Source organism: Puntigrus tetrazona, chromosome 6 (assembly GCF_018831695.1).
Source record: "Puntigrus tetrazona isolate hp1 chromosome 6, ASM1883169v1, whole genome shotgun sequence".
Classification (NCBI taxonomy): domain Eukaryota; kingdom Metazoa; phylum Chordata; class Actinopteri; order Cypriniformes; family Cyprinidae; genus Puntigrus; species Puntigrus tetrazona.
Window position 1 is genome coordinate 10707677 of NC_056704.1, and position 10184 is coordinate 10717860.

A 10184-nucleotide genomic window follows, 5' to 3' on the forward strand; every position below is an offset into this window, starting at 1 on the left:
GGTAGGGAATGACAGCAAACTAGCTGAGCTGCTGACAGCAGGACCCTTGAGAGGACACAAAATGTTCTCTGTAATGCAATGAAACAGGATTTTTCAAAAAAAATTAGAGTTAGGTAGAAAGCGAGCAAATGAGTGCGGGTGACAAAATATATCTAAAAAAAATATATATGCATAACTGCTATTCCTTTTTAATAGACAACGTCACAGCTTTGTCTTTTAGAAATCTCTGATGGTTCACATCGTATCCTTTGAGTCTCCTGGTGTCGTTAAAGGTCATCCTTATCCAAGGCTCCAAAAATGCACTGTGTTCATGCTGCCTCTGCCGAGACACTGAGTGTCTTTTACATTATAGAGCAGGTGAATCCACAGCACTCCTTCAGCAAAGTGAGGCCTGTCTTGGTTACAAAGGAGCAGTCTGCTGGGCTCTGGGCGACCTCCTTCCACTGCACGAGCAACACCTACGTGGAATAGTTTCATAGACAAAGAGTTGATGCAATGACTTGCAGTAAACCATTTGAACTGGGTTTAACAAGGTAACATATTCCTACCGTAGATTTTCAAAACAAATACCATTTAGTATGTTTTTAAGTCTTTTGAATTATGAGTACATTGGCAGTGCCCTCATAAACAAACTTCAAACTGAAATACCTCTGTCATACCCATGTCATTAAACTAATTTGGCCTCATAAACCACAATAACCAACACACACACACACACACAGGGTTAGGGTCAGTGGTAAAGGGTTAGCTAACACAAAAATTAGCCTTTTTTACTTACCTTTAAAGCATTCTAGGTGCATGTGTCTTTCTTTCAGACAAATCCAATCAGAGTTGTATTAAACACTGTTCAGGTGGGTGTTTGCTCTATAGAGCAGACGTTAAATTAGGGCTGCGTGATGAATATTGTGCAATATTTAATGCGCACCTTGTCAGTGAAGTGGGTTCTGTGATCAGCGGTGAATTCAATCACATTTGTGTTTTCACATGCAGCATTTTCTACACAGAGCTGTTGTTCACTGACAAGCTGCAATAAGTGTGCGCATTAAATATCGCACAATATTTATCACGCAGCCCAATACATTAAATAAAGTATGCACATCTGTAATAAAACGTCCCTCACATGGCTCCAGTGGGTGAAGATAAATCCATTTCAAATGTGGTAAACACTCTCACTTTTTCTCACTTCTACTGACACCTGTGGTAAGCAGAAGAAGAAATATCAGAGAAGAAGAGACTGGTTTTCCTTTGTCCCTACATTTCCTAGAGGCACGTGCATGACGCAAGCGTCCTACATGCGTCCGTCTGAACATCTTTCCTCTTGGCACAGTCAGCAGAAGGGACAAAAAGGGTTTATGTTCGAAATATGGATATTTATCTACAAAAATGCATGTATTTATTACTAATTTCACCCTGTGAGAGTTCTTGGACGGTAGTTTAAGGACAATATTTAATATAATTCCGTTTGGATTTGTTGAAGGTGAGTAAAATTATTAGTAACACTTTATTTTGATAGTCCACCAGACATTGTACTAACAATAAGTAACTGTGCAACTATATGTCAGCTAGCAGTCATAGAGTATTTACAGACCGTCTGCTTAATATTTTATAACACTTTTTCTTTTATGGGTCCACAATATACAACATACAGTCTATGAGAAACTTTGCAAGAATATGTCAACTTATTGTAGCTGCAAATTTATGAGAATTAGCCACATGTAGTTCCAGAGTTACTTATAGTTAGTGGAACGTCTAAAGTAGACTATCAAAATAAAGTGTAATCTATTTTCACTTTTGGGCTTAACTAACCCTTTAAGTCTGGAATATACTACGTGACATACAAACAACACTCACTTTCTGACCATCAAGTCATTCAGACCACAAGAAATATGGCTTGCTACCAGGAGAGATGTGTAACAAATGTCTGAAACTAAAACAATATGAGACTGGGACACTATGCAATCATACATTATGCAATTTTCTATGAAATCCGTCAAGTCAAATCTGCAGACTAGCTCTAACGTTTGCCAGCTAGTGCTAGTTTATGACAGTACAGACTTTGGTCGCACTTTATATTAGGTGGCCTTAACTTCTATGTACTAACTTTAAAAATAAGTATAATGTATGAAGGGTAAGGTTAGGGACAGGTTTGGTCACAATAAGTGCATTGTACCAAATGATTCATTTAAATGTAAATACATAAGGCCACCTAGACTTAGTTAAGGGACTAAACCATTTGAAACATAGCCAGTGACTAGGGTTTACGTAATATTCTGTTCAGTCTGCATGCAATTAAGAAGCGTATCTCAACTGCATGACCAATAAAATCAAAATCATTAGTTTTGCTCTACCAACCACCACAGAAAGACTTACTCTTGCTTTGAGAGCTTTTTGGTAGTTTGGACTTAAGAAATTCAGCCATCTCTTTGTCCTCCTCCCGTTCCCTGTATAGCAGAAATAACTGGTGATTATGAGGCAATGCATTATGAGAAGACTGTCTGTATAATCTGCTATTCATGAAAGCTTTTTTACGTCCTTCATTTAGCTCAAGGTTTTCCTATTATTTCTGGGAAATGCAATCTGAAAATACATGCATTCGTGTATCATGCAATTCAATTATTTATTTGTTTGTGGTATTTTGCTGGTTTTACAAAAGAATTCTGCAATACATTACATGACTTCCATTCCAGCCTTTGAGAACTGGCAGGAAATGGACCTACACACGTCTTTAACACCAGCTGGACCAAAAAACATTTATTTTTCGCTATTTATTAGCATGGATGATATAGTACTCTGCACTGATTACACAAATTCGCTAATGCTGAAAGAGTATTTTGGGTTAAATGCATTTAATTATATTAATATAATTGCATTGATATGCACAAGGCAAAACATCAACAAATAACCACTGGATATAAAGTCAAGATTCAGTCGTAAAGTTGAGCAGATGCCAGAAGTACTGAGCAGACTTTTCCTGATTTCAGTTCTTGAAATTGCTGAGACAGAATGTGGCAGCATGGCTTTATTACAAATAAAATCCTATTACTTCTGTACTTAGAGGTGAGTAATGTTTTTTTCCTCGGGCCTTAGACAGAATTCTGTCAGCCACAGAGTTGAGCTCAGTCAGAGATTTAATAAAGGGTGCAAATGAATAGTGTGTCAGCCTCCTTCGTTTCCCCAGCATGCTAAAATCGGCTTACCTGAGACGCTCAAACTCCACGTCATCCACTAAGAAGTCTCTGGCCTCCACTAATTTATGAATCTGTTTCAGAAGTTCTTCCTCCTTCTGTTTGTCTTCATTAGACTTGTCATTATCTGAAAATCGATTTTTATATTTTACCAAGAAACGGCTTTCATTGTCATGCTTACTAAGATCGGGCCACGCCAACAGAAAAACATCCAAATAATATCTGCAAAACGAGTTTGAAATGATATTATAGACTGTATTGGCTTTATTAGTAGTGCATGCTACCATGTAAAAAACAATTAAACAACGAGAAAAAACTGAATAATGAGAGAGATTTTTGTTTTTCTATCAGTATGCTCAGTAAAAGAACAATAGAAGGCACTTTTACAGCTGTACTGCAAAAAGAATAGTTTAAAATAGTATTTCTTGAAATTTTATTGTAATTTATTCCAGAGGCTTTTTCACCTGGGATAGACAAAAGCTTTTGAAGCTCTTTTTTCAGTCTTGTAATTTCTTTACATAACTGGATATCATCCATCCTGCAAAACAAAAGAAGAGGCACATATGATAACACCACACTGCTCTAAAGCTTACGGAAGCATTTACAGCTTCACTTCAAAAAAATACAAAATTAAATAATAATAATAATTCTGGTGCATGAGCAACATTACTGAGCCAACTAAAATACTTTACACCAACAAAATTAAATGTATGTATAAGATCAGATAAAATAATAGTTGCAGGGTGACTCAGCGTTCACTTTGTGATATTTAGAATGAAATACCAGCCGGATATGGCACACTGAACATTGCGTGCTGTCTCATTTATTTCATATTAATTAAAACAGTGAGCTTTATCCTACCATAAACATGAACAATTAAATGTAATGTATGCAACAAAAAAAAAACAAATTACGATACATTTCTTTTTTCTGTCTAAATGCAACATGCTGTCAATATGTTTGCTCAGTATTCAACCTTTTAAAATATATACAAAAAAAAACCAAGTGATAATGTGCTCAAATGCCGAGTTTTCTATTTGAAGTACTTAACTCATAATATTCAAAGAATTACTTAATGTCCGTTTTTTAACCTTTAAATGTTACCTAACAGCAAATTAGTTTTTGTGTTATAAATGACTTTAATCAAACCGGTTAATTACGACCTTACCATTTTTGCGTGTGTGTCAGATAGCAGTATTCAGAGTGCATTCAGTCCCTGAATTTGAAACCGAATACAGTTTAATGATGAAGCTGTAACATTGGATTTCTCTCTGTATCTCTCCGGTTCAGTTGAGACAGACTGTGGAGGCCGAGCACCAATCAAACACTTGGGAAGAAATGCCCCACTGATTTTGTAATAGCCAAAGCTCTTTTCCAAACGATTGTGAGGGGAAACCAATATCCATGCATTAGACACTCTGGCAGCATCAAAAGCAAAGCATTAAGATCTTAATGAGGGGCAGCTGGCTGATTGTAGCTCCTGGTAATGGGAACAGGAAGGACAGATGACTGCAGATGTGATGGCGGTGAAGCATCTCAGATCAACTTTATGAACTGCTCAGTGCTTGTGGGTTTGGCTGTTGACTGTCAATTATAATTGACAAAATTGGTTATTACATTCAAATAGTAGTGTGTTTATCTGGAAAAAAGAAAACGCTTCCGTTAATCTAAAAACTTTAATGACATGGATACACTTTGAACTCATTTTGAAGTGTTTGAGATGTACAGAACAAAACCAAACCATAAATATTAATATTTAAGGGATGATTTGCAGTCAGCGGGTTATTATTAGCCAGAAAGGGTGATAAGGACAACATAATGAACTGTGGATAATTCATTTGAGTTTAACTTTTATCACATGGAAAGAAACTGTGTAGTGATTCCTGAAGAAAAACGTAGGAAACCAGCCTGGGACTTTATATTCTAACCATTCTAACTGTAACTATAAAGTTTCAAATTGTTCCAATTCTGTACGAATAGGGAAGTCCACAGCTTTAATGATAATTAGGGCTGATATTAATGGAATTGCTTTCAGAATGATTTTCGTAAGCTGATGAATCACAAAAAAATTCTGCAGTCAATCAGTTAAGCCCTAGACACACTGCACGATATCAGTGATCCTATAAGATCACTGTGCGACATGGAACTAATAAACGGGTAAGACATGATGATGTCCGGTTGACTCGTAGGCTACTACGCCTGTTACTGTGGAATAAAACATCAGCCTGCACTAGTGGTGAACAAAAGAGCATGATGAATCACTCTTTAGCAGTCGGTGTTTGTATGCGTGCTGAAAACAAGTGGAAGCTGTGAAAGAGGAAAGAGAGCTAGAGGAAAGCAAGTTTTATTTTAGTTTCAATTTCATTGATTGATTGATTGATTTCACGGTGCATTTTTAGTGGCTGGATGGTAAACCTGGGTAGTAGCAGCAAATACATACTGAATTTCTGACACTCTTAGAAAATGATTGCAGGCTGTGACAGTGGCCGTTTCAACCCCTCTTACTGTATTCATGGGAGCACAGAAATGGGACAGATGAAAATCGTGCAGTGTGTCTAGGGCTTCAGACAACAGAAATACATGTAGTCATCGAGTCTTAAAGGAGCTGTATGTCATTTTTTGACTGTACTCATAGTAAAATATATTGTTTACATTGGTTGCCTGTGACTTTTAATATTGATTCTAAGATTTTGTTGCGGCCAGGCTCCTGCCGATATTTGCAATTTTTTAACTCATTATGAGCCTGATAGTTGCTTGAGATCCTCGGGTAGTGCCGTCTGCACGGTCTCAAAATCTCGACTTGTTCCCAAAGTTACCACGCTCTTGTTCTTTGCGCGCCTAAGCTTCAGAACTCCCTGTCTGGAGACATTAGGCAGGCCACTTCTCTTCTTAACACTCTTTTTTATCGTGTGACTTTTTCTTAAATTTGTATTTTGCTACTGTACTGATCTTTTTACTGAAAAGCACTTTGTAACTTTGTTTTAAAAGGTGCTATATAAATAAAATATTCGCTGCCTTGAATTATAATTTTGGAATAAATGTAAAATGCTTAAAAACACAAACTTGACGAGATTCAGATTTGGCTTTAAAATATAGATAACTAAAAAAAACAAACATTGTGTTATATATTAAATATTACACTGTTCATGTAAAAATCTAAAATACTGTAAAAATATTGCAAACGTAAAAATATAAAATTGATTTTCTCCCTTTTTCTGATAAGGTAAAACCAAGAAAATGTGACTGGGTCATGGATTTAAATTGATATAAAATCATAAAAATGACCATTTGACAAAATCACCACACACAAACTGTATATATCATAAATACTTACATGTGAAAATCAGTTTACTCACATGTATCTTAGCTCAGATTCCCTCCTGATCAAAATGTCTCTGATCCGTTCAATCTTACAGAGTTCCCCCTCTATGTCTCCAACTGTGATAGTAGAGTCGGCCATTGAGACCACATCTGCCTCTGGAAACACAGAAAACAAGAAGATCTGGACTGAAGCCACGTTTATTACGACCACAAAGAGCTGCTCAATACAGCTCAGATTGCGTTCTGTAAAAAACGATCAACTTTGAAGTCTTCTCTCTCAAGATTAGCAGTGCTTGTGGAGGATCTGAAAAGTGAGGTACGTTTCAAGATGCACCGGTCTGTTTAAATCAGTTCAGCGTTACGCCTCCTTCCTGTTGCAAATTTAAAAAGAGCTATAAACAAGCACTGAGCCTCTTTACACGTAAAGAGTTACACATTAAAGTAAGCGTAAACTTAATGTCTGAAATTCCTTCAGTTCTATCGTTACTGCTTTCTTCCTATTCTTGAAGAGGTTCTCAAAACCCCTTCCATTGACTTCCTCCGTATCCCTCCTGCACCAATAAATCAAAGCCTTAGCAGCAGCAGAAAATTGCAGCATGTCCGGGTTTCCCGCCTCGGCTGTCAGACAACAAATTATTACTTGCAAGGGTTTAGGAGGCCTAGCATAACTCTTCGGCTGATCCTACAATTGCTTATGTCACGGCTGATGTCTCCAGTGGCATTGTGCGCCGTCTCTTTGTCATGAGTGGCATGGTAACCGTTATGCTAGGCTGAGGCTAATACGATCTGTCAGCTCTACTCAGCTGAGTGGCGACTCTGTGAGCGAGATGGGAAAAATATGACAATATTCAGAAAAATATTTCACTCAGAACATAGCCTTGTTTTGTTGATTGCAATAATGTGTGTTCATTTGTTATTAAGTAACAAGTCACTGCATTTACTAATTTAATCAATCAATATTAGGTCGTTTTTTTCTATCTTCCAGCAGCTTTTATTTTTTTGTATTTGTAATTTATATGAATATACTTTTGAGAAGTTTGATAATCCTGTGCTGTGACATGCTATACGTATTCTAAAAAATTATGATCCTGCATATATATATATATATATATATATATATATATATATATATATATATATATATATATATATATATATATATAAACTATTAGTTAAATTACAACTTGAATTGCAATGTAAAATGTAATGTAAAAATATTAACATGACCATCAGCAGAAGAAAAAACATTGATCAGTTTTATTTTAGTTGTAATTTAATATTTTAGTATTTATTAATTATGTATTATTATTTAAGTAGCTTTAATTTGCAGTGTGCTTTTGTAATTTTTATTTGATGGTTTATAGATAGATAAAGCTTTCTTTTTATTTAATTTTTAGTTAACAATAACAACACTAGTTGCTTGACTCCTGTTGTTTTAAAGGTTTAATATTATGTAGACTTTTTTAACAGATTAATAAGCCTTTTTAGGAATCCTAAATGATCTCAAATACAGAAATGGGAACAACATGCTAAAAATGTATTGTCTTTCCAAACCTCTCTGATGTTAAATTTATGAATTTGAACTTTTCCCCTTTCTTATTTGGGTCACAAGTCTATTTGTATCCAAACTATCAAAAGGTGTCTTCAGGACAGGTGCTGATCTAAGACGACACCAGAACATTTAAATCAAATATTCTTGCAAAAAGAGCTGTTCGAAAATCGCTGCTTCATGTGCAACTTAACAACTCCTCTGAAGCACTGAGGCTTTTTATATCAGGTTAGACATTAATAAAGGAAACTCATTCAAATGTGCTAGACTGGATGAGAAAGCAGTAGAATTAATGCGGTGCATTACAGTGCATATAAGAAGTGCTGCAAGAGAAATGTCTTGGTTGGACGTTTAATAAAAAGAATTAAAAAAATATTTTTTAAATTCGAATGTAAAAAACTCAGAGACTTCCAGGAGATTCCTTTTCACCATAAATTACATTCAAAGTCTTTCTTCAAACCATAAATTTGACAGCGTTTACAGTAAAATTCCATCAAATGCAGTACAATTTTTCTATCTATATATATATGTATAGATAGATAGATAGATAGATAGATAGATATAACGAAGCCAGTATAATAATGACACTCCACAAAGGCATGTTCTTCTATCCCGAATCTCCCTTCCATTTCTAATTCACCACAGCATGCATTCTACACAAAATATAACTTATTAACGGATAAACCACGAGACTCATTCGCTGCATTCAGATCTCAGCACAACACTTTTCAAGCCCAACTATTCGTTTCCCTCAGCAGAAGTTTCACCTGTGGCATTCAGTCAGCAAAAACCCCAATGAGCGTGCAATAGTCTACGATACCTTTCACCAATACGTTTCGGCAGGTTTGGAAACAGAGACAGGTATACAGATACCTGTTTGGTCCACGTCTGTTTTCCATTTCGTGCATTCCAGGGATCCATACTGACAGGACGCTCTGCGCTTCTCATCCATCACACTTATACGAACACCCCGACTTTTAGACAGGCAAAAGCAAGAGGGCTCACTCAAACAATGCAGCGGACCCAGCGGTTCTCGACGGCTGAGGGGAACTAGACTTCATCACGCAGCGGCAGCGCTTTCTCTTCTATTCCTGACTCATTCACGACATCTTCTGGTCATCATCATTACCAACAACAACAAACTTTCTTTTTTGTCCTGTCAGGGTACCTTCAAGCTCTTTATAAACCGTGTTAATAAATCTCGAACCAGGTTTGTTGCAATCATTTGAAAACGCTACATTTATTCAGCATATGTATTCACAAAATCACGATATTTACAAAACAGGACGTCAAATCAACAGCTGTGCAAACTTTCGGCACAAATTAATGCCATGAACTTAAAAGAAATGGAACTGGGTTAAGTTGGCTGATCGCATTTTTGTGATTCTATGTTTGTTTTTTAAAATTGTCATAACTGGAATTATTGGCATCACGTTAGAAACTGCTGGAAAATACTCTAAAATATAATGTACAGATATTGAAATGAGGAAGATTAAAATATTCGGCACTGCTAATTATTGTGTTAAAGAAAGATTTGACTCTTGAGCAGCTTAATGCACGACACAAACCTTCTGTGTAACAATAGTGCTCTTCTACACACGTCGATCACATAGACGATTATTAAAATACATAATTATGCTTTTTAATTTGAAACATGTTGTTGATGCTATAAAACCTTTGTAAAAATGTATAGTGAGATAAAAAATGAAAGCATGAAACAGTGAATGTATCAAAGAAGTGCAAATCATTAAGGTAATGTCAGTTTCTCTGAAACACTTGGTCATATGGCATATATTTTATGTTATACAGACATATACTGCACCTGCATTATGCTGTAATAAACAGTTACTCTGTTTTTCTGATGGAAACTTCATATGAAGGACTGTCAGCGTGTGACTAATTCTCTTCTTCATATTAAGGAACAGGTTGATAGGACAGGTTCGAGCAGAAAACAAGTTCAAGTAAATCCTGCGTCCTTTGAGAAACTCAATACCGTGACTGCATTAGTGTTAGCGAGTTAGTTGTGTCACACATTAAAACACTTCCTGGGCCGATCAACTTGTGATTCACAGATAAATTGCAGTAAAACCTGCTTGGTGAAGTGTCTTAGCTGATCATTCGATCACAGA

General features: G+C 36.1%; 1 protein-coding gene and 1 pseudogene across 2 annotated transcripts in view; both read right to left on the reverse strand.

The window, feature by feature from the left end:
* Window positions 1-10184, reverse strand: part of ntn1a (netrin 1a) — a 255680-nt gene that overhangs the window by 127831 nt on the left and 117665 nt on the right. The window lies entirely within an intron of this gene.
* On the reverse strand, window positions 199-10024 carry LOC122346900 (annotated as a pseudogene).